General features: G+C 43.8%; 1 long non-coding RNA gene across 1 annotated transcript in view; it reads left to right on the top strand.

Annotated features, from left to right (window-relative positions):
• The first annotated feature begins 3,604 nt into the window (after nt 1–3,604).
• LOC137324273 (uncharacterized) overlaps nt 3,605–22,453 on the top strand; it is a 51,079-nt gene continuing 32,230 nt past the window's right edge. The window contains exon 1 of the long non-coding RNA XR_010963579.1: nt 3,605–3,730. This is a non-coding gene — a long non-coding RNA (uncharacterized lncRNA). The remainder of the gene's footprint in view (nt 3,731–22,453) is intronic.

The following is a 22,453-nucleotide window of genomic DNA, read 5'->3' as shown; positions in this document are numbered from 1 at the left end:
GAGCGATTTCAGTGTGCCAAAAGCCTTAGTTCTCTTTCAAATGCTGCTGTTTTAATAGTGCGAGGTCACCACTCTGAACCCATTACCTCATGCATACCCCACTGACAGTTAATTCTCTCTGCCGCTGGTTCAAAATACCATTTGGTCTATTATATAATATAACCATGTTTCAAGGCTTTAGAAAAGCAAACTTTCTAACTTTATGCTTTGTTCACTACATGCAGCCTAGATTAAGTTAATGTAGTTATTTCACAGTAGCCCAGCTTGCTTGGCCTTTCATGCTAATACATTTGTGAATGTCGTTCACATTTACTGTTCAGACCCCTGGGATTTGGTTCACTTGAACTTGCTGGGATTTTAGCTGAAAAAATAAAAGAGTTTTTTGTCGAGGCTATAAATTCCCATGTCTACTTAAACCACGTAGGGATATCAGAAATGGTAATAACCATAAAGGTTCATCATGTTTTTCACAGTAAAGTTTGTTTGGGAACAGTTTTAATGCTGCAAATTAAGCCAAACATTCCTGATAACAACACCGTTAAGGCCTCACTTATTTTTTTATTTTTTGCTTTTCTGAATTTAAGAATATGACAATAACTTACCTGAAAAACACACTATGGCTTTCTAAAACATGTACATTTGGCTTATTTAAAGTGTGTTGTACCTCACTCCGTAGGTCTCCCTGTTATGTGCACCATTCTCTAGCTAAGAGGGGATGCCAGGGCGCCAACACTGCCTTGTCCAACATCACAGCTGAGATTGGAAAGCCTGTTACATCAGTCACGCCTGCCACTAATAACTCTGTCCCTTGCGCACTTCAGGAATTTTCATTACTTTTGAAAGCAGCGCATTACTGAGCTTTCCATTCATGTTTATCTCAACCTGTTAAGTGCTATTCGACCTACGCACAAAACTTCTGTGGATTTGCAACGTCTCCAAAACTTTTTCAGCAGTTTTTCTGCTTGGAACGTAGGAACATAGGAACATGAGTAGGCCATTCAGCCCCTCGAGCCTGTTCCACCATTCAATGACATCATGGCTGATCTGTATCCTAACTCCATTTACCCACCTTGGCTCCATATCACTTATTACCCTCGGCTAGCAAAAATCTATCGATCTCAGATTTAAAATTATTAATGGAGCCAGCATCTCCTGCTTTTTGTGGGAGAGGGTTTACACATTTCTACCACTCTTTGCATGAAGAAGTATTTCCTAATTTCTTTCCTGAATGGCCTGGCTCTGATTTTAAGGTTATGTCCCCTTGCCCTAGACTCCCCCACCAGTGGAAAATGTTTCTCTCTATCTACCCTATCAATTCCTTCCAAAATCCTACAAAACGGCAATCAAATCACTCCTTTAACTTCTATACTCCAAATAATACAAGCCTCATTTATGTAATCTTTCCTCATAATTTAACCCTTGGAGCCCTGGTAACATTCTGGTGAATCTGCGCTGCACTCCTTCCAAGGCCAGTATATCCTTTCTAAGGTGCGGTGCCCAGAACTGTACACAGTACTCCAGGTGTGGTCTAACCAGGGCTTTGTATAGCTGTAGCAAAACTTCCTCCCCTTTATATTCTAGCCCTCTAGATATAAAGGTGAACATTCCAATAGCCTTTTTGATTATTTACAGATTTGCCCCATTCATGAGCATCTGGATGTGTGTCAGTACAAACTAGTATTTGGAAAGCTGAATAGACCTACAAATCAAATTCCATTGACTTAAATGGAAAAGAAAATCGGACGGCCTGTAAAAAGTGGCTGCCAATTCACTATCGCCCATTTTGCATTACCGCCCAAGACCAATCTCACCATCCAACTCTTCTGACTCAAAGGGAACGGTGTTGCCCACATGTCTCTCCTGTAGCATTGTGAACAGTTAATCCACTTTTCACCAAGACTTGCCCTTTAACGGTGAGCTACAGACCTTCAAGGGTTGTTGGACCTGGCTGGATCTTTGCACTTCCCAATGAAGTATGTTGCTGGCCAATCTCTCTGGGCAGCTTTTCATCTGCCAGTAGCCTATTCCACTTAACAGGAGGGTCGTAAGTTTCAACACAGCCCACACCCTGAGCTGCCAGTGCCGGGGAATCTCAACACCATCTTTACCATCCGTGCAAAATCAGAACTTACAACTTTAGCCTCGGTGTGAATCTAAAACTGTTTTGCTCTGAAGCTATGGTTGAAGCTGTTTGAACACTTCCTGATTGCAGTTGACCATTGACGATGAGGATTATTGCTCCTTCTATTTTATTGATTGACTCACCATGCAGGAACTAAAACCTCATTTTTTGGCCCATGTATTGGAAATAGGAAAATCGTCTGTTAACCTGCTTTATTTGTAACGGAGATTGAAAAGTAACCTTGAGTTAGCCCCTCAATAGTGCACCAATGGCAATAACCGCACCGTGGAGCTAAATCAAAATACACAGCGTAAGTGTACAGTAAATCATCCCTTTATTCCCTGATCAAGTTTTGTTTTTAAATAGAAAGTAATGTAAAAATCAAACACACCCATAGATTTTTTTTCTGCACTACTGCTTAGTCACTAAAGGTAAATCTTTAGCCTTCTTTCTTGAGATGTCCTGTGGTTAACTATTGACATCCCAGGACTTCTATATTTATTGAGGGATCGATGACTGTGTATTGCACTTGTCAGATCAGTGATGCGTAAATTGTTTTGCCCATTGCATCTGTAATGTTGGTGGGTCGTAGGGTTCTAGTGGAAGCTACTTTATTTTCATTATATGTGATATGAATATTAAAGGAAGAAACATTCTCCCACCATGCAATTTTTTAGGCCAGTGGTACTGAAAGTTCCCCAGAACGATAGGTCAATAGACAGAAAGTATAGACAAGCACTTAGGCAGCCATTAGACCTGGGTCTTCAAAGCCACCATTGTTATTTACATACCAGTGGGATTCTTCAGCAGGCAGGCAGCTAAGAACTCTGGAAAACAGAGATATATCATTGCAGGTTGAAAACAACCTCCAGAAGGGGTTCAAACCTACAGCACAGAGGTGTGAGTGGAGTGTTTCTACTAGGTCTTATATTGGCCTGAATGGTCAAGCACTTAAAATGTACCGAAAGACTGATCCAAATATAATCTTGAGACCTCCACCTACTTGTCATCCTACTTGATATTTGAATTAAGAACAGATTTTTCACATGGTGGACCAGGTCCATTTTATAGGGAAACATAAGTCTGTGATCCTTATTCTCTCCTCTATCCTTTCAATTTCCTGATTTTTGCTGATCCATTGCCAGCTCTCTACTCACAACCGAGAGACCTTGGGTGAACTCACCAACAACTTGTGTTGTTGCTGAAAAACAACAACTGCTACTATTCAAAGTTCTGCTCATTATTCTTCCCGGCTGATTCATTTTATTTAATTCCTTTATCCTGATCTTTATTGTTTTCCCTAGGTGTTACAAAGCTTTCCTCGCACTTCTCTGCATTTATTTATCTTTCTGTATTTCTACTTACCTTTATTTATTTGGTGACTTATCTGAGAACTAACTAAAAAAAAAATCATTAACAATAATAAGTTTGATTCTTAGACATTTCTGGGAGATGAACCCGTGACCCTGGGTTGCAAAGAAATGTTTGGGTTCATGCAGAAAGACAAGGGCTGAAATTGCTCCACTGCCGCTGGGTTGGGACCTTGCTGGACACTAGCATGGGGCGTAAAATGGGACGTCCCACTAGTACAGATTAAAATTGGGAACGGTAAGTAACCTGGGTGATGTTAACAGCCCATCCACCCACTGTTTCTAATAATATGACTGTGGAAATTATATATGGATCATGTGATAAATACAACAGTTTTGCTAGTCTTTTCTTTCTTGCAAGGAAATTGTAGAAACGTAAACTATATATTTTTTTTATTCGTTCATGGGATGTGGGCGTCACTGGCGAGGCCAACATTTATTGCCCATCCCTAATTGCCCTTGAGAAGTCACCTGCCTCAGCCTGACTGCTGTTGGGCCAGAATTTGCTAGAGTGGGGTATCTCATGGCTTGCCAGGTTAGTTAGATTTTATCCCTCACCCTTCAGCTTGAAAATGTTTTGTCCTGTAACTTGCTGGAAGTGCGAGCTGGGAACAGCGCAGGGAGGGAAACAGGGCATCTGGGTCCTTAGTGAATGACAGGACAAACAGGGTATCTCCTCAATCAACGAGATTAAAGGATTGAGAAATTAACAGAGGAAAGACTGAGAAGGTAATAGGGTGAATTCAATGTCAAATCAGGTACAGGAAGAGAAATAAAGAGAGGGAAAGAAAGATTGGATTAGGAGAGAGAGAAAAAAAGAGACAGAAAGGAAAAGTAAGAAAAAAATGTCAAATTTAAAATTTGACATTTTTTAAAATTTCCAACAATTCACTACCTGAAGGAATGAGATTCCACACTTTTATAATTGTTCACTTTCTGGGCCAGAGAAGCTGTTTGGCAGTCATTTATCACCTCGTTAAAAGGGTATTTATGCTATTAATTACCAGACTTAACTTTCTACGACGGGTTTAATGGCCAATTAATGGGCAAATGCAGCAACTTCGTGAAAATCACGGGGAGGTTGAGGGCGAGATGCCGTTTTCGCGAAGCTCACGGCGGAGCGACACAAGTCGTCCGGAAACTTGTGGCGATTCGCAATTCACGGGGTAAATCTTCCTCTCCACAAGTTGCTGCCCGAGTTGCACATTAATAACAGCGTGCGTCATTCACAGGACGTTATTTTTTCAGCAAATTACAATCCATTTTTTTTCACATATCAAGCTAAAGTTTATATCAATGCTTTTTGAGACATTAGGGTAAATTCAGCAATCACATTGAGAACAGTTCAAAGCTGGGAGTACCAGATTGCTGAATTTACCTGATTACACTTTCTGTGCTATTGCGTTCCATATTTTTCTATGAAACATGTATTTGAAAACATTGTAAATTAGGCACTTCAGCATAATTTGCAATCATGTCCACAAAAAGTGGACTTTGAGGGGTTAAGATACCTCTGTACTTTCTTTCACACACCGATTAATGCATCTGTATTGAATTATTGTGTGTGGTACTTTAACAAAGCTATTAACTCCTTTAAAATAAACAGTTTAGTTCCACCACTTTTGCCACTCCAACTTAAATGAGCCAACTCAGTGCAACTCATCGATTGGGATACATGACCTGTACGGCTTAGTTCCACACTGGACGATACACTTACCAACTGAGCTGCTGGAGGTGTTGAAACCCTCATCCATGCCTTTGTTACCTCCAGACTTGACTATTCCAATGCTCTCCTGGCCGGCCTCCCATTTTCCCCCTCCATAAACTTGAGCTCATCCAAAACTCTGCTGCCCGTTTTCTAACTCGCACCAAGTCCTGTTCACCCATCACCCCTGTGCTCGCTGACCTACATTGGCTCCTAGTCCAGCAATGCCTCGATTTAAAAGATTTCATCCTTGTTTTCAAATCCCTCCATGGCCTCGCCCCTCCCTATCTCCGTAACCTCCTCCAGCCCTACAACCCTCCGAGATCTCTGCGCTCCTCCAATTTTGGCCTCTTGCGCATCCCTGATATTCATTGGCGGCCGTGCCTTCAGCTGCCTGGGCCCTAAGCTCTGGAATTCCCTCCCTAAGCCTCTCCGCCTCTCTCTCCTCCTTTAAGACACTCCTTAAAACCTGCTTCTTTGACCAAGCTTTTGGTCACCTGTCCTAATATCGTCTTATGTGGCTCGGTGTCAAATTTTATTTGATAATCGCTCCTGTGAAGCACCTTGGGACATTTTACTACATTAAAGGCACTATATAAATGCAAGTTGTTGTTGTTTCCCCTTTCAAGAGTAACAGAAAATAAACAATAAGAAATGCTGATTCAACCCACGAAGTCCATTCGATTCTTATGCAATTTGCCTGACCTTATTTAAGCTCCTGAGGAAATACTGAAAAACGTTTCCTTGAACATTGTTATCACATGAGATAATTTGATCGATATAAAATGAGTTACTTTTGCTGGGAGTCCATTCCACATATCCAATTGTCTGTGGGAAATAAGAGCATGGATTTTCCTTTGTTGTCATAGTTTAGACCTGAATGGCTAGTAGTGAGTTTTAGACAGAATCGAAGAAAAATGTGCTGCTTGAACCCAATTTCCTAGTTAGTTCATTAGCATAGATTCAGGTGTAGACTTGGAAGGTAACAGTAACACCTTAAAGCTGGATGTGGAGATTTGCAGGTAAGGACCAGGGATTTTGATTTCCTCTGATTTAACCATTTTGAATTAATTTTGTTATTTTACCCATTTTATGTTTTTTTTTACAAATTAGTTTGGACGGGCTATCCCCTAACCCTATCCTTAACTCAATCCTCCCTGAAACTTTACTGGTGTTGTGTCTCAGTTTATCTGGGCCCACGTTTAAGCCAGCCTGTCTAAATTAGAACCCCTTCATCATGATTTAACTTATTTTAGTTTAGTTACTTTTGTTAAAAATCAGTTTAGGCAGGTCAACCCCTCCCTGAAATTTTAGTACTGTCGCCTCTTACGGGAGACGCTTGGCTGGATCCTGTTTGGACGGGGCTCACTTGACCCTGGAATTAAACAAGCCGATCTAAAATAAGACCCTTTCATCGTGGTTTGAGTTATAGTCTACCTGTTCACTGAGTGCTTTCTGTGACTGGCCGGCATCACATGGAGTTTTTGTTTTAATTTCCCCCTCACTTTACTCTTTTGATTCAATTTTTTTATTGCAGTTACTTTTGATTGTTTAGTTAAAAAAAAATCTATTTCCAGTGGGCCAACTTTCCCCGAGTTGAGATTCCACATTAAGGGTCGGGGGACATTTGAAGTAACCCAGTGAGGGCTGGTCTTCTTCCTTGTGTTTCAAGGTATAGTTTGTGCTCAACTGACCCTTCAACGCCAAACGTGTTAAATCTTCACTTGGGCATAAATCTGGCTGAGCGGATCGCCCACCATTGTAGAACCCACCCAGGGGGGTGAAGAACAGTATTTGCCCCGTGGTGCCTCCTGTGACCCACTGAGCACCAGATGGAAGACTTTGGCCCATTTCCCCTGATTTTACTGCATGGATTTGTTTGTTTTGTTCAAATTCAGTTTGGGTGGACCACCTCTCCTTAAACATTTAGTGGTTTCTCCCCATTTAAGGGTTGGGGACTGTGCTAAAGCCCGATGCCACCGGTCTACTTCATGATTTTGAGCTACAGTTCACACCAAGGTGACCTAGAATACCAACCTGCGGGAGATGATATTCTTCTTTTGTGTTTGGGCATGAGTAATTGCCTGGGCAACGCACAAAGTGGAACATTGGGCAGGAGCACCAGAAGGGAGTCGTCCAATTTTCAATCTGTTTAAATGAATGGGCGGAATATTTGATAATTTCCATTACAGGCGTGCAATCCTTCCTTCCCACTTTTCCATTATGCACTCTGTCCAGCCGATTATATACACCCAAGTGCAAAAAAGGAAAATCTGTCCCACGTGTCTACTAGGCCACTGGATGCCTTGATCTAATTGAATGGTGGAACAGGCTCGAGGGGCTGAATGGCCTACTTCTGTTCCGCTATGTACCTCTGGATTGGTTAATACTTGGTTACTGCCAGCAATAACATTCAGTCCAAAGATATATCATTATTGGCCAAAAGTGCCATTGAATAGGTCTCAGGAGAATCAGAAACGGTCGTTAACATGGCTGACAGGTATCCAAACAGATAAATCCTGCAAACCAGCCTGAGGTCACTGCGTAAAGCAAAATCATAAACACATTCTTTTTGAATATATTTACAATGAGTTTGTTGTGGAATTTGAAAGAAGTTTTCACTTGTCAATAACCCTAGACGTATATAAAAGGGAAAAACTGTTTCTGTTGCTCAGTCTATTTCCAAAGCCTCCTTTTCCCGTACTGTTCCCCTGATCCATCCATGTTGTTGCCATCCTTTGTCTCCTATTGATTTACATAATCTGCTGACAATATATCCCGCACAGAGAGCAAAAAGATTCTCCCATTTAGCCTGTTATTATATTGGGATTGATAACTACGGTCTAATCATTCCACTCCTTCATTCCATCCAAATCTCCAATATGCGTTGCTGGCTGTCAAGGCTTCCAGTTGGGAGTGCAAAAATTACACCTGATAATAAAGGGGGAATACTGCTTTATACTCAGATTCTACCTTTTTTTAAACTAAAAGTAGTGAAGAGAGGATAACATACTCCAAAGAAAAGTTAGAGGCTAAGTTGATATCTTTAACGTCCTGGCTATTTAGAACATCAGACACCTTCAGGATCTCAGGACTGTGATTCTATCACCTCCATGAACAAGAAAAATGTTAATTTTGTATTAGAATTGGGACGTCATTGCATTTTAATAGAAAATTAATTGACTCGTGAGAGGGTAGCAAACAAGCTTGAGGTTAGCAAACAAGCTTGACCCCTCACCCAACAGATTTTTTATCTTAGCCAAGTTGGTGTAGGGTAGGAGGCTGCTAAGCCCAGGATAGACCTTTCCTCACAGGGCATAGAGAGAGAGAGAGAGGTCCAAGATCTGTTGTCTTATAGCACCAAGCAACATACTCAGAGCAGCAATAATGGAGGGCTGGCAGAATGTCATTCCCTGTCCTCTAGGCTGTGTTGACGTCAGAAAACCAGGAAAAGGGACAAAAAAATGACGGGACTTCTTACAAAAAATGAATTTGTTAGAAAGTTAGAAAGTGCATTTTCCAGTTTGGCTGCTGTTGAACGGTTACGGGTTAACCAGTTACTCGGACGTGGTAGGAGCAACGTGCTTTTCATCTCACTCGCACGTGCCTCACATTCTCTGCAGCCTTACTTTTTGAGGAGCATCGCTGATAGCTTGTGGCAACAGGTTTGATACCTCATTTGTGAACCGGGGCCTAATTGATGGATTCTTTCCTGAAGTGCTGGTGCAAGCATATACTGGCAGGCATGACCCAAATTCACATTTTCTTTTCATTTAAACATTGATTCACCATTGCATTTAAGGGAAAGCACTTGTCTCATTTTAGAAGTTTAGCTTTCCTCTGCATGCAGTGTGCAGCATTGAAATGTGTATTTACGTTGGGTCTGCCTCTACAAGTTCTCTCTCTTGCGTGTTCGACATGTGGCAGTGCTGCAAAGGCATCTCTCCAAAACTCTTATATTCATTTGTTTGGGAAAAGCACTTTTGTTCTTCTTACAAGTAAAAATAAAAAGACCATGGGATGTAGGCGCAATCTATTGGTGTTATCAACACACCTTGATTTCATCTTGTTGCCTAACAAAAGGGGAGAGGAACTGGTCTTGATGGGGAGGTTTGATGGACCAGCTGGTCTTTTCCTATCCATCAATGTTGTATGTTCTTGCATAACTCTGATTTTGCCAGAGCTGAGGTGTGGTGGGGACGGGGGAAGGGAGGGAATTGGCCACAAATATTTTACATTACTCGCCTGATATGGAAACACTATTTGCCTTTGTACAGACATTTGGTTCCAAACACACACTGAGAAAAACTAAATGAAGTGTAACATTGGTTTATAAAGCCAATGTAGTGAACATAAGAACATAAGAAATAGGAGCAGACGGCCATACGGCCCCTCGAGCCTGCTCCGCCATTCAATCAGATCATGGCTGATCTGTGACCTCAACTCCACTTTCCCGCCCGATCCCCATATCCTTTGATTCCCCGAGAGGCCAAAAATCTATCGATCTCTGCCTTGAATATGCTCAACGACTGAGCATCCACAGCCCTCTGGGGTAGAGAATTCCAAAGATTCACAACCCTCTGAGTGAAGAAATTCCTCATCATCTCAGTCTTAAATGGCCGACCCCTTAGCTCTAGACTCTCCTGCCAGGGGAAACAACCTCTCAGCATCTACCCTGACAAGCCACCTCAGAATCTTATATGTTTCAATGAGATCACACCTCATTCTTCTAAACTCCAGAGAGTATAGGCCCATTCTACTCAATCTCTCCTCATAGGACAACCCTCTCATCCCACTAGATTGATTCACCAGGAATCAATCTAGTGAACCTTCATTGCATCGCTTCTAAGGCAAGTATATCCTTCCTTAGGTAAGGAGACCAAAACTGTACACAGTATTCCAGGTGTGGTCTCACCAAAGCCCTGTACAATTCTAGTAAGGCTTCCTTATTCTTGTACTCCAAACCCCGTGCAATAAAGGCCAACATGCCATTTGCCTTCCTAAGTGCTTGCTGTACCTGCATGCTAACTTTTTGTGTTTCTTGTAGGAGGACACCCAAATCTCTCTGAACATCAACATTTAATAGTTTCTCACCATTTAAAAAATATTCTGTTTTTCTATTCTTCCTACCAAAGTGAATAACTTCACATTTCCCCACATTATATTCCATCTGCCACCTTCTTGCCCCTTCACTTAACCTGTCTATATCCCTTTATCTAATGTAACAAGTAATGTCCCTTTATCCAATGTAACATCTAATGTAACAAGCACAGGTAAACTGCCTTCAAACAAAATTAAGCCTATTTTACAGAATTACTGTGCAGTTATTTCTATAACTTTGTTTCACTTCAGAGTCCCAGGAATTCAGTTGCATGGTGAGAGTCGCATTGGATCGATTGTTTCCTTTGACATGACCTAGCCATTGTACTCTGAGCTGCTTTAGGTCTTTTCCAGGAGTTCAGTTTTTGGAGGGACCACCTGTTGTTATTATCCTCTTCCCTATAAGCAAGGTCGCCTCTTGCACCTGGCTCGTTTCCACCTTTGTCCGGTTAAGAACTGAAGACTTACCCGCACATTTGGGCATTGAAACACCAGTGTGGCGATGTCACTGAGATGCCATTGCTGCCCAAGAAAAATTTAGCCCTTTTTTCAAAGAAGGATTTGAGCTGTTTATGGGTCTGCATTTAGAAATGACTTAACTCCAGGTTGTGTTCTGAGCAGCTGTAGAATCAGCGAAACAGAAAGGAAAATAGATCAGTCAGTAGCCCCTCCCTAAAATCCTACATACTTTTGAGTAACCCTGCTGAACTGTGTCTGACTCCAGGAGATTTCTGCTCTCTTGCTTGGAGTTCACACTAAGTCCAGAGCTCAATTTCATGTTCCTTCCATTCCAGATTGAAAAAACAGAAGTGCAGAATAAACAGGATTTATGATTAAAGAGCCTAATATAATTTTGTGAAGGGGTGAGGCTAGTTTAACAAGTTTGATGTGCCAACACCCATTCAATTACCTGATAATTATTATAAAAGGAAAATTACCCGTTGCACAGAGCTCGTGTTCGACGGGCTCATTATTTGCGACTCGAGGTTCTGGGAGAGCGGACAGCAGGACATTAACACTAACACACCGATTCTTCCAGTGGGTAACAATTGTATCGACAGTGACACTGCTTTAGTTGATTGGTTGTGCTGACGTTGGTCTGTAGGTGGCATTCGGAGGGCAGATTCTTATTTCTCAGATCTCCCGTTTCCCAGACCCCGGTCCCAATCAAATCAAGCTGCTGTTTCTTTTAACATTTCCCAGGTGCAGCCACTTTGAGGATAAGACTGTCAAATCCAAAGCTGAGTACATGCAGCAACTGAACAAGAGCCTGCCGGGATTAGTCAAAGGTTTGCACTGTCCTTGACATAATCCATTTTTTTTGAATCACGGTGAGAGCCTGTAGCTACATTGCTAGGTTACTGTATAGTTGTGACAGATGTAAAATTGCATCTATTGATTGATGTAAGGAAAAGTGTTTCATCAATCTTTAATTGAGTACATTATGGAGTATTAATGGTTGAGATGCTATGTAGCTTCAGGGCCTAGATAGCCTGGTCTTGCCAGCTCATCATCCCATAACACCTGATGTTTACATATGAGGATCATTAGATTCAAATAATTCTGTCTAATTTGAAAAGCACTAAAACAGATTATGTATTCATCCACCAGAAACTGCAGCAACTGTTTGATATGTTATTCCAGTCACTGAACCTTGCAATCTGGCAGATGTCCCTCCATATTAAATTTGGATGGGGAGGGGGGTTAGGTTACAGCCCATCAAATTCTGCGACAAACTCACTCAAAGAAAAATGCAGCCATCTCTCTTTGATTGTGAGGCTCTCGGCATTTCAAACTGTTCTTCTGCTCTGTCATTCACACATTACCAGGTGTGTTCAGACTTGTACAGCTTCGCATTTGACTGAATTCAGTCCTCTTTTTACATCAGTGGCGTCCAAAACATTCAGAGTTACCCGTTAATATTGGGACCTCCATTTAAAATCACTAAAGGTAGCCCCCACTTCTGAGTAGCAGAAATTGTTAAATGGCCCCCCCATTTTCATGGTTTGAGTCCCGGTAGTTTGCAATGGAGAAAGAGGGAAGATAATTCACCAGAGGTGGTGGCAGTCCTTTTACAGTCACTGGGGGTTATTTTGAGTTCAATGGAAATAAAAATTGGGGAACGATGTAAAACGGGCTGCCGACTCGCTATCACCCGTTTTACACTGTCAACACAAAGTCGAGATCTACCCCTAAAGAGAGGATGGGATAGGGAAAGATTGAGGAAGAGCTAACTTACTGCATAATAAGAACAACTCCAATGAACGTAAATACAACACACTTTCAATGCTAGACGCAAAGATCTACACGGGTTCTTTTTTAAAGACACATGCACTGCTTAAAAATGATTCTTAAGGGTTAAATTCCCCTTTCACCAACGTTAAGAGCCAGTTAAATAGAACAAGGATTACAACAGAGGCTGTACTGTCCCAGGAGAACCTTTGATGGAACAGGCACGATAAATGGTGCAGTTTATGGAGATGGACATTCTGGTAGATGCTGGTCTTCAGGAAGGTGAGGGGGTCTGCACGTGTTAATCGTATATTCTATGCTGTGTACAGTGTTAATCATATACACACTGATTGTGTACAAGTGATTCATACCTCGTGCAATGGTAGCACATTACCATACGGGGAAGTGTACTTAGGTGCTAATAATGTTCTCATTCACAGATCATTGGAGAACTCAGTAGCCAATCAGAACACTCAGCACAGCATGTATCATCATCACCTAGACTTGCACCAATCAGCAGCCCAGATGCAGGCAGTTTGTATTAATTATTTACTGATATTAATGATGGCGTCCTATCTGACCCTGACATGAGCTTTTGACCCCATATCTGCTCCATCACCAAATCCGCCTACTTCCACCTCCATAACATCGTCCACCTCTGCCCCTGCTTCAGCACATCTGCTGTTGAAACCCTCATCCATGCCTTTGTTACCTCTAGACTTGACTATTCCAATGCTCTCCTGGCCGGCCTCCCATCTTCCACCCTCCGTAAACTTGAGCTCATCCAAAACTCTGCTGCCCCGTATCCTAACTCGCACCAAGTCCCGTTCTCCCATCACCCCCTGCGCTCGCTGACCTACATTGGCTCCCGGTCTGGGAACGCTTCAATTTTAAAATTCTCATCCTTGTTTTCAAATCTCTCCATGGCCTCGCCCCTCCCTATCTCTGTAACCTCCTCCAGCCCTACAACCCTCCGAAATCTCTGCGCTCCTCTAATTCTGGTCTCTTGAGCATCCCCGGTTTTAAACGCTCCACCATTGGCGGCCGTGCCTTCAGCTGCCTAGGCCCATAAGCTCTGGAATTCCCTTTCTAAACCTCTCCACCTCTGCACCTCTTTCTCTCCTCCTCTCAGTTGTGGCCATTTTCCAACTCAGTATAATGAGAAAGTCCTGCGTTACACAGGCCGATTGTGGCCACTTTCTGCTCAGTACAGTAAGGGGGTCCCGCATTACGCACATATTTCTTTGCTCTTCCTGTGAAGGGAAGTTGCCCTTCAGCAGTGATGCTGTTACAAAGCTGTGCTGAATGATTGAAGGGGACCTGCAGCCAGACTCCAGTGCAGGCACGGGACTGTCAGCAGCAGTGAAGGTGAGCACAGCTCTCAGTTTCTACGCATCAGGGTTCCTCATCACCCACACTTACAAGCCCTCCACCCCACAGATGCACACACCAAGTGACTGAGCTACAGCCAAATGATCTCCGTTCCCCGTAGACAATCAGCATGACTATGCTGTGAATTTCTCTTGCACAGCAGGGATCCCTTGAGTCCAGAGCATTGTAGACGGAACATATGTGACTGTGCGAGCATCTGGCTACAGCTTCTATCCCCACGTGAATGATCAGAGGTAAAACTCACTCAACTTGCAGCTTGTATGCGACCTTGAGCACAGAATCCTGTTTGTCAATACAAATTACCCCGGCAGAAGCCAAAATGTCTTCAGCCTTAGGTAATCAAGGGTCGCTGCGTTATTTGAGTCACAAAGAAGATTGTAAGGTTTTGCTGGTAGAAGATCAAGGATACCCTTTGCAATAATGATGGGGGTGGTGCCAGAGGACTGGAGAATTGCAAAATGTTACACCCTTGTTCAAAAAAGGGTTTAAGGATAAACCCGGCAACTATAGGCCAGTCAGTTTAAGCTCAGTGGTGGGGAAACCTTTAGAAACGATAATCCGGGACACAGTTAACAGTCACTTGGACGAGTGTGGATTGATTAGGGAAAGCCAGCATGAATTTGTTAAAGACAAATCATGTTTAACTAACCTGATAAGAGTTTTTTGATGAGGTAACAGAAAGGGTAGATGAGGGCAATGCAATTTATGTGGTGTATATGAACTTTCAAAGGCGTTTGATAAAGTGCCGCACAGTAGGATCATCATCAAGATTGCGGCCCATGGAATAAAGGGGGCAGTAGCAACATGGATACAGAATTGGCCAAGGGACAGGAAACAGAGAGTAGTGGTGAATGGTTGTTTTTCGGACTGGAGGGAGGTGTACAGTGGTGTTCCCGAGGGATCGGTGCTGGGACCACTGCTTTTCTTGATATATATTAATGGCTTGGACTTGGGTGTACAGGGCACAATTTCCAAATTTGCAGATGACACAAAACTTGGAAGGGTAGTGAACAGTGAGGAGGATAGTGATAGACTTCAAGAGGACATAGCCAGGCTGGTGGAATGGGAGGACATGTGGCAGATGAAATTTAATGCAGAAAAATGCAAAATGATACATTTTGGTAGGAAGAACGAGGAGAGGCAATATAAACTAAAGGGCACAACTCTAAAAGGGGTACAGGAACCGAGAGATCTGGGGGTATATGTGCACAAATCGTTGAAGTTGGCAGGGCAGGTTGAGAAAGTGGTTAAAAAAGCATACGGGATCCTGGGCTTTGTAAATAGAGGCATGAGGTCAAGTGGGTGCATTCGTGGCGGGTTCCTAAAATTGGGGAATCCCGGAGCGGGTCTGGAGCCCGGCTCCAACCCCTCCACTTCCGGGTTCCCCAATGACGCGAATCAGTGCGCACGCAGCCCCCGCATGCGGGACTCCCACCGGCAATTAAAGCCGGCGGGATGACAATTTAGATAGTTAGGGAGGTACTTGAGGTCATTGACCGACCTCATTGGGAAGAGATTTTAGCAGGGATGTGATTTTGGACTCTCCTCAGCGTGTTTCCCATGCTGTGGGAAACGCTCCCTGTTGTTGCAGACGTGTTTCAGTCAGCAGCCATTGGGAGATGCAGAGGATTCCTTGACAGTTGGGGGGAATACCTCATTCATTGCAGGAGGGCACTCTGTCACCTCAGACAAAGTTTTGCCTGCCACACCGTTGTCTCCACACTCAAAATTATTACATCAGACCCTAAACTCTGCTGTCCAAACACATTTACCTACTTTGCGGACCCCCTCACACTCACACTGTCAGGATTGGTGGGGGGGTGTTCCATAGCTGCATTCATCACTCCACTGGAGGACGAGCAACATCATCAGCCTCGCCAGGCATGCCGTCCACCTCCGCCACGTGGAGCTACACAACACAGCGCTGCGCAACAGGCACCTGCACAAAGTAGTTGTGCAACTACACATACACCCACTGTAGGGTGACCCAATGGGTGGCATCAAGGGTGTTCATGGAGAACCTCATGAAAGGGCATTATTGCACAAGCCAGTCGAGAATGGCCAAGACGCAGCAGTAGTGGTGACAATATAAAATGTAATGTGAGTTGATCAGAAATCAAATATAAGTAAAAACCTTGACAAGACCTCAAACACCCTTGTGCGTCCCCTTCATGCTCACGACACGTTTGCCTTACGCTGCCTACTGCACATACGTGATGCATGCCCTGTGGCTGCAGCACAGGTAGTGGCAGGTTGAGTGAGGCTGACCATGAAAGAGATGCATGAGAGGGTGAGTATGAGACAGAGCCATGAGATTGTATGAGGATTGGGTTGAGTGGTAGTGGTGGGATGAGTACTGGCGAGGTGAGTAGGTGCAGGTAAGATGAGGATGAGGTTTGAGTGGGTGTGAGGAGTGATGTGACAGAATAGTGTTGGCTGTGCAGAAGGAGATGTGGGGTGGGGGCGGTGATGTGGCAGACGGAGTGTAGGGGAATGAGTAAGTGTACTCACTTCGGCTGACCTACTGAGGTCATTGCAGCGCCTCCTGCACTGTGTGCAGGTGGGCGATATGTTGGTGGTGCTGGTGACCTCCTCTGCCACCTCGAGCCAGGCCTTCTCGGTGCCAGAGGCAGGCCGCTTCCTCCTGCCCGCCGGGGGGAAGATCTCCCTCCTCCTCCTCACCCCATCCATGATGTGGAGATGCCGGTGATGGACTGGGGTTGACAATTGTAAACAATTTTACAACACCAAGTTATAGTCCAGCAATTTTATTTTAAATCCCACAAGCTTTCGGAGATTTCCTCCTTCCTCAGGCAAATGTTTTGAGGAAGGAGGAAATCTCCGAAAGCTTGTGAATTTAAAATAAAATTGCTGGACTATAACTTTGGTGTTGTAAAATTGTTTACAATTGTCACCCCATCCAGTAAGACCTTGAGTGAGGCATCATTAAACCTGGGAGCAGCCTTCCCCCTGGGCTGCTCCATGCTGTAGTTTTGCCTATTTTCTGCAGCATCAGCCAGTGGAGGACTGCCCCTTTAAATAGGGCTCCTCCAGCTGACAGCCTATGACGTGGATGCGCAGTCCGCCCGCTGCGCAGCTTTCCAGCGCGAAATCTGGAAGCCAAGGTAAGTGGTTTCAATTTACTTACGATCGCGTGGGGAACCCATCGATTTTACTGGGCGCAGTCAACCTCCCGCTGCCAACCCGCCTCCCTCCTAACATCAGGCCCATCGAGTACAAAAGTATGGAAGTCATGATGAACCTTTTTATAAAACACTGGTTCGGCCACAACTGGAGTATTGTGTCCAGTTCTGGGCACCGCACTTTAGGAAGGATGTGAATGCCTTAGAGAGGGTGCAGAGGAGATTTACTAGAATGATTCCAGGGATGAGGGACTTTGGTTAGGTGGATAGACTGGAGAAGCTGGGGTTGTTCTCCTTGGAACAGAGACGGCTGCGAGGAGATTTGATAGAGGTGTTCAAAATCATGAAGGGTCTAGCCAGAGCAGATAGAGAGAAACTGTTCCCATTGGCGGAAGGGTCAAGGACCAGAGGACATAGATTTAAGGTGATTGCCAAAAGAACCAAAGGCGACATGAGGAAAAACTTAGTGGTTAGGATCTGGAATGCACTGCCCGAGGGGATGGTGGAGGCAAATTCAATCGTGGCCTTCAAAAGGGAACTGGATAAGTACATGAAGGGAAAAAATTTTCAGGGCTACGGGGATAGGGCGGAGGAGCGGGACTAGATGGATTGCTCCTGCATAGAGCCGGCACGGACTCAATGGGCCGAATGGCCTCCTTCCGTGCTGTAACTTTTCTGTGATTCTATCATTCTAAGAGCCAGGGGATTAAAATCAGTTCTATTCGGTAACATGACCTGTTTTGTGCACCAGAATCTCATGCATCTCTTTCACGGTCAGCCTCACCTAAACCTGCCACTACCTGTGCTGCAGCCACTGGGCATGCATCACATATGTGCAGTAGGAAGTGTAAGGCAAACGTGTCGTGAGCACGAAGGGGACGCACAAGGGTGTTTGAGGTTTTGTCATGGTTTTTACTTATATTTGGATTTCCAGATGTGGAGTTAAATAGACTTATATTGTACTATAGATGTATTTTCAAATTGAGTGCCAGGGTGAAATATTTACACACAGCATTGGGAGTCTCTCTCTTTTTGTAAGTGCATTTGTTTACAACAGAAATAACAGAGAATAGCTACGTAACCTCCAAAACCTGTGCCCCTCTAGACAATTTCTAGATTTCCATTGATGAGCTTGACATTGCACATTAATGGGTATTTGCCTAATTTGGGGCAGGGGGAATGGGTTGTTTGACTCGCGGGAAAAATAACCTGTGGCTGAAAACCCGTGACCTTTCTGGGGGGGGGCCTGTGGTAGATGGACGGTGAGTGAGGTCTCCTCCTGCCCCAAAAAAAGGAACAGGGACAGAGATCAATGGGCCAGTATATAGAATCGTAGAATGATACAGCACAAAAGGAGGCCATTCGGCCCATCGTGCCTGTGCTGGCTCTTTGAAAGAGTTATCCAATTGGTCCCATTCCCCTACCCTTTCCCCACAGCCCTGCAAATTTTTCCCCTTCAAGTATTTATCCAACTCCCTTTTGAAAGTTACTATTGGAGCTGCTTCTGCCACCAGTGCATTCCAGATCATAACAACTCGCTGCGTAAAAGAATTTCTCCTCATCTCCCCTCTGGTTCTTTTGCCAATTACCTTAAATCTGTGTCCTCTGGTTACCGACCCTCCTACCACTGGAAACAGTTTACCCTTATTTACTCCATCTAAACCCTTCATGATTTTGAACACCTCTATCAAATCTCCCCTTAACCTTCTCTGCTCTAAGAAGAACAACCCCAGCTTCTCCAGTCTCTCCACGTAGCTGAAGTCCCTCATCCCTGGTACCATTCTAGTAAATCTCCTCTGCACTCTCTCCAAGGCCTTGAAATCCTTCCTAAAATGTGGTGCCCAGAATTGAACACAATACAACAAATGAAAGCAGGTGTACCGGCCCACTAGATGGAAGATGTGACGAGGGGGGCGGCCAGGCCTGGATCATGGCCTAGATTATCGCCTGGATCAAGAAAACATCTTTCACGGTCTCTTAGCCTTGGGACCGACTGGGGGCAAAGACACGATGTTTCCGGGGTAGGGTGAGGCCCAGGTGGGAGCCTGAGATGCGCCCTCATGGCGCTTCATTCAAGTTAAGTGATCTCTTCCTGACCCCCATGGGCGTTGGTGGGGTCAGTGCCAGAGGTCACAGCCCAGCGCCTTCCCAGCACTCACACTGCACATGTCGACCGAATGGATTTTTGGACCTGTTCTCTTTGTTTGCATGCTGCCAAATATCGTCAGTGCCACCAGTCTTAATACAAACACCGTTTTTGTAGTGATTCGCTTGTAATTCCAGTTCAAAGTCTCTGCTGCATAAATTGGTAGAAAATAATTGAGATAATTTACAAATATGAAACATAACCTTTTTAATGCAAATGTTGTATAGGTGGAATATATCGTCATGGTCACTTTCTTGAAGCAGTCTTGTGCTCTCAATTAAATGCTCAGTCCCACAAGCGAAGAACAAGCCAGTGTGAGCAAGAAGGTGGTTTGAATAATTCATCAATTCCGCCTAAACAAATTGCAGGACCGCAATTAACATTCACGAAAGACAATAAAGCAACAGCAGCATAATCAGTGCCCGTAACTGCTGCTCATCCTGAATGTACCTTCCTGAAAGAGGTATTTTAATATCCCTGGAATGGCAGAATTCAGCTAAAATATTGGGCCAGGTTTTGCTGTAGCAGGGCATCTAATGGCATCTGCCGTTAGTTAGACTTGCCCCTGGCACCCTTCAGATCAAAACATTTTTGCCCACTAGGTTGCTGAAAGTGTGAGCTGATAACGGGGCAGTGAGGGAAACAGGGCATCCGGGACCTGAGTGAACAGGACAAGCGACTGGGTATCTCCTTAACCAATCAGATTGAAAGATTGAGAAATTAACAGCGCAAGGACTGAGAAGGAGGGTGAATTAGAGGAAGTGAATTTAATGTCAAATCAGGTACAGAAAGAGAAATAAAGAGATGGAAAGATAGATTGGATTAAGAAAAAGAGAAAAAAGAGACAGAAAGGAAAAGTAAAAAAACAACATTTTTAATTTAAAAGTTGACATTTTTAAAATTTCCAACAACAATTAAAACCTGAAGGAATGAGACTCCACACTTGTAATAGTTAATTTTCAGTGCCGGAGAGGTTGATTGGCAGTAATTAACACATATCACATCGTTAAAGGGTCCTTACGCTTGAAATGACAAAACTTAACTTTCTGTGGCGAGTTTAGTCCGTATCAACCGCGCAAATACAGCAACTTCACGCTGTTCAATGTATTTCAACGGTGAGGCGGGCAGCGAGATGCCGTTTTCGCAAAGCTTTCGGTGGAGCGGCGCATCTCGGATATTTTTGGATATCGCCGTTTAACCGCACATCTGCTCTTCGCCTGATGTTGCTGTATCATTTACCCATAAATAACGGCGAGCGCCATGACCCTCACCGTTATTTTGACAACAAAATCTGGCTCCTTCACTCGTTACAGACGACGGGACGGCAAACTGAAGAACAAATTAAGGTACTTCGCTGCTTTGGAGGCTGATTGTTACTTTGCTTTGCAGCACAAAGGAAGCTCAGCTTTTAAAATCATTTTGTCTTTGGGCAAATAAAGGCAGAGTAGCTTTTAAACACTTCTGATGCCTGGTCAGTGAAAGTTTACTAATTCAAATCTTCTATACCCTGTAGCTAAGCATTATCAGACTCACAGAGACATACCAGACTCTGCTGAAAGGCTCATCCCTCATAATCTTATCAGAAAAAATTATCTGTATTCAGGGGCCCCTGTGTACACAACTAGTTGACCACATTGTCAGCATTTCAAGTATTTGGGTGGGTATTAATAAACACTAATCTACTTAATCCCAGATTACTAAACATTATAGTGGATTTGGCAAATTCCTTCTTGAACAAATCTGTTTGGGTTTGTAAGCTGTGTCAGGTATATCCATTTGCCCGAAGATATTTTTGTATTGCGGGGGCATTCACTAATGAAGGAAGCAGGTAATGTGCTTTCTTTAAGTTGATTACTGAGGTGTTTTACTGGAGTGTGACCTTTCCCCACTTCTTCCTTAGACCTGGCTGAGGCAGCGACAATAGCCCGTGGGCAAAACGCACAATAATAAGATGCCACCATTAGACGGCTAAAGATTACACCTTGTCATTTGAATGTCAGGACCTCAGGGCTTCCTTGCTATGTCCTGAAATGTACTTTAAAGGGCTCTCTACGGCCATTTGTCATGAAAATAGCCAGTGAAATATTTCCTTCCTGAAGAAAAAAATAGTACTTTGAAGGAGTACGCCTTCTCAGTTAATCCTATCAACTGTATCTCTTTCAACACGCCAAGTTTTTTTTTTCCAGTGTTTCACCTCATTTGTGTCATTAATTACAAAGCGTTTGATGAAAAGGACCATTGATTCCTCATATGTGAGCAGCCTGTTAACTTCACTTTGTTCGGGAATATTTACTGCATAGCACAAGTAGAAATCTTAGACTGCTGTCTACTATGTTCTAAAACAATATTTATAATAGTTTAATCCAGATAAGTTCAAAATCAATTTGCGAAGGAATGTATATATTTTACATCTGTTATTAAAATAACTTCACTTTTGCTGCTTTCCTAAATCTCCTTGTGCCATGTATAAATCCCCAAGTAAGAAATCAGGTGGGTTGTAATGAAAATTTTAACCTGTATTTCACCATCCTGATATTTTAATTCAATACATGTATTCTGAGCAAAGTTGTGCAGAAAAGCTACATGTAGCCAGAACATTGCAGCAGATTATGAAAGAGAATTCAATTCAGAAGCAATGTTGCGCCTTAAACGTGAGCTGGCATTTACCAGCAGCAAAGTTGCACACTGTCCAGCACGCTCAGCTAGAAACTGCTAGTTCTCAGCGTTTATTAAAAGTTCTTCTTTTCGTTGCACCACCTTTCCATTTTCCGTGATCAGGAAGTGATGGAAACTGTGTACAGTGACACTACTCGTTATAAAGTGTCTGGTGCAGTTTTATGCCCATAAGGAAAGCACATCTTGACATCCGAAATGTGTCTTTTACAAATAGATATTACACAACAATTTCAGCAAAACACAACCAAGACACAAGACAGTGGTTAGGAGCGGGTTGGTGGGGGAAGGGAATGGGGGATAGGGGTCGAGGGAAGGGACTGGGGGATAGGGGTCGAGGGAAGGGACTGGGGGATAGGGGCCTGGGGGATAGGGACTGGGTGATAGGGGTGGGGGAGAAGCCCTGGAGGATAGGGGTGGGGGAACGAGTGGGGGATAGGGCGGGCGGGAGGAACTGGGGGAAGGAGCAGCAGGACAGGGACTGGGGGATAGGGGTGAAGGGAGCGACTGGGGGATAGGGGCAGGTGGGAGGGACTGGGGGATGGAGCGGAGGAGGGACTGGGAGATAGG

This window comes from Heptranchias perlo, chromosome 8 (assembly GCF_035084215.1).
Source record: "Heptranchias perlo isolate sHepPer1 chromosome 8, sHepPer1.hap1, whole genome shotgun sequence".
Taxonomy (NCBI): Eukaryota; Metazoa; Chordata; class Chondrichthyes; order Hexanchiformes; family Hexanchidae; genus Heptranchias; species Heptranchias perlo.
Note: the sequence above shows the minus strand (reverse complement) of the source record. Positions and strands in the feature narration are given on the sequence as shown.